The sequence below is a fragment of the Triticum dicoccoides genome, chromosome 7A (genome assembly GCF_002162155.2).
Source record: "Triticum dicoccoides isolate Atlit2015 ecotype Zavitan chromosome 7A, WEW_v2.0, whole genome shotgun sequence".
NCBI lineage: Eukaryota > Viridiplantae > Streptophyta > Magnoliopsida > Poales > Poaceae > Triticum > Triticum dicoccoides.
In genome coordinates, this window is record NC_041392.1 from 498,626,976 (window position 1) to 498,630,389 (window position 3,414).

Sequence of the window (3,414 nt, forward strand, 5' to 3'; positions counted from 1 at the left end):
CGCCGAAGGGCGAGTGCTGAAAGATATCCGCGGCGGTGAATTCCATGATCGGTGCCCAATCGGATTCGATTGGCAGGGGCGCGGATGGTTCGGGGTCCGTAAGAGAGTCCGGCACCTTGGAGTCACGGGCTGCGCAGAGGATTATGCTGGTGTTTGGCTCGATCGCTGTCGAGACTGCAGCCCCTGAGGCGGTGTCTAGCCACCCGTCCTTGATTGGCGCAGCTGGCTCCGAGCTAAGGGTCGGAGCTGATGTGGGCGCGGCCTCTGGGTACCGTCCGGTGGCAGTGCTAGGTCATACCCATCGCGACAGTGCGGCGCACCCGGCTATGGCTCGAATCCGTCGAAGATCAAGTCCCCACGGATGTTGGCCGTGTAATTCAAACTTCCAAATCTGACCTGATGGCCAGGGGTGTAGCTTTCAATCTGCTCCAGATGGCCAAGCGAATTAGCCCGCAGTGCAAAGCCGCCGAATATGAAGATCTGTCCGGGGAGAAAAATCTCACCCTGGACCGCATCGCTATCGATGATAGTAGGAGCCATCAAGCCTAACGGCGATGACACAGAGGAACTCTCAGTGAAAGCACCAATGTCGGTGTCAAAACCGGCGGATCTCGGGTAGGGGGTCCCGAACTGTGCGTCTAGGCCGGATGGTAACAGGAGGCAAGGGACACGAAGTTTTACCCAGGTTCAGGCCCTCTTGATGGAGGTAAAACCCTACGCCATGCTTGATTAATATTGATGATATGGGTGTTACAAGAGTAGATCTACCACGAGATCACAGATGCTAAACCCTAGAAGCTAGCCTATGGTATGATTGTATGTTGTGATTGTTGTCCTACGGACTAAAACCCTTCGGTTTATATAGACACCGGAGAGGGTTAGGGTTACACAAGGTCGGTTACAAAGGAGGAGATATCCATATACGTATTGCCTAGCTTGCCTTCCACGCTAAGTAGAGTCCCATCCGGACACGAGACGAAGTCTTCAATCTTGTATCTTCATAGTCTAACAGTCCGCCCAATGGAGATAGTCCGTCCATCCGGAGACCCCCTAATCCAGGACTCCCACAACGGCCTTCATCTTCGCCCGGTGCATCTTGACGCGGGTAAAGGCCATCCGCACACCCTCTATGCACGCCGAGCGCTTCACAGCTTCAACCCGGGGCAGGGCGTCGCCAAGTCGCTTGACCAAGCCGAAGTAGCTGCTCGGAATGGGTTCGCCTGGCCATAGTCGGACTATGATGTCCTTCATGGGCAAACCGAACATCCTATGCAGCTCAGCCAACTACATCATCTGGTTGTTTAGCAGTGCTGGCCTTTCTGGCGCCGGGTAATGGGACTAGAAGAGCTTCTCCGTGGTGTTTCCCTCCTGGGACCGGAAGAATTGCGCGGCGTCGGCCGCACTCCTTGGGAGATCAGCAAAGGCGTCTGGAGAACTCCATAGTCGATTAAGCAAGGCATATCTCCGATCGCGAAATATACTCTATAAAAGAAAGGGCTTACCAGCTGCTATCTGTCTGGCATGCTTGTTCTCCTCGCGAGCTTCCTGGGACTCGGTCCGCGCCTCGTTGGCCTCCTGAAGAGCCTTGGTTAGTGATACGTCTCCAACGTATCTATAATTTTTTATTGTTCCATGATGTTTTATTATCAATCTTGGATGTTTATGATCATTTTATAGTCATTTTATATCATTTTTGGTACTAACCTATAGACATAGTGCCAAGTGCCAGTTGCCATTTTCCATGTTTTTTACATCATAGAAAATCAATATCAAACGGAGTCCAAATGCCACGAAACTTTACGGGGATTTTTACGGGCCAGAAGGAAGGCAATGGGCTTTGGTTGCACCTGGGGGTGCCCCGAGGGGGGCACAACCCACCAGGGCACGCCAGGAGGCCCAGGTGCGCCCTGGTGGGTTGTGCCCACCTCGGGTTCCCCCCGGACCGCCTCTCTGCTCTATAAATACCACAATATTCCAGAAACCCTAAAGGCATCGACAAAATATTCATCCAGCCACCGCAAAGTCGAGAACCACCAGATCCAATCTAGACACCATCTCGGATGGGGTTCAACACCTCCATTGGTGCCTCTCTGATGATGCGTGAGTAGTTCTTTGTAGACATTCAGGTCCGTAGTTAGTAGCTAGATGGCTTTCTCTCTCTCGCCGAATTCTCAGTACAATGGTCTCTTGGAGATCCATATGATGTAACTCTTTTGTGGTGTGTTTGTTGGGATCTGATGAACTTCAATTTTATGGTCAGTCATATCTTTTATATCCATGGAAGTTATTTGATTTTCTTTGATCTCTTATATGCATGATCTCTTATAGCCTCGTATTTCTTCTCTGATATTTGGCTTTTATTTGTCCAACTTGATATATTTATCTTGCAATGGGAGGAGGTGCCCGGTAGTGGGTTCGATCTTACGGTGCATGATCCAAGTGACAGAAAGGGAACCGACACGTATGTATCGTTGCTAGTAAGGATAAAAGGACGAGATATATATCTACCGCCATATAGATAAACGGATCTTGTCTACATCATGTCATCGTTCTTATTGCATTACTCCGTTTGTCCATGAACTTAATACACTAGATGCATGCTGGATAGCGGTCGATGTGTGGAGTAATAGTAGTAAATGGAGGCATGAGTCGGTCTACTAATCTTGGACGTGATGCCTATGTAATGATCATTGCCTGGATATCATCATAATTATTTGAAGTTCTATTAATTGCCCAACAGTAATTTGTTTACCCACCATTTGCTATTTTTCTCGAGATAAGCCACTAGTGAAACCTACGGCCCCCGGGTCTTCTTTATCATATATTTGCCTTGTGATCTACTTTTCCATTGCATTTTTATTTAGACCTATTAAACCAAAAAATACAAAAATACCTTGCTGCGTTTTATCTTTATTTATTTTATTTGGCATTCGATCTATAAATCTACTACAATTTACCTCACGTTCGTTTGCCTATCTTGAGGCGCCGTACCCCGGAAGGGATTGACAACCCCTTTAACACGTCGGGTTGCGAGGTGTTGTTATTTGTGTGCAGGTGCTGCTTATGCTGTGTTGCTTCGTTCTCCTACTAGTTCGATACCTTGGTTTCGTAACTGAGGGAAATACCTACCGTCGTTGTGCTACATCATCCTTCCCTCTCCAGGGAAATACCGACGTAGTTCCAGCTACCATCAAGGAGAATTTTTGGCGCCGTTGCCGGGGAGGATCTTAAAAATAACCAGGTTCCTAATCACAAATCTCATCTCCTTGCAATTTACATTATTTGCCATTTGCCTCTCGTTTTCCTCTCCCCCACTTCACAAAAATTTGCCGTTTTATTCGCCTCTCTTTTTCTGTTCACCGTTTTCTTGCCGGATCTGTTTTTGTGTGCGAGATCTTGTTTGCCGTTATGGAT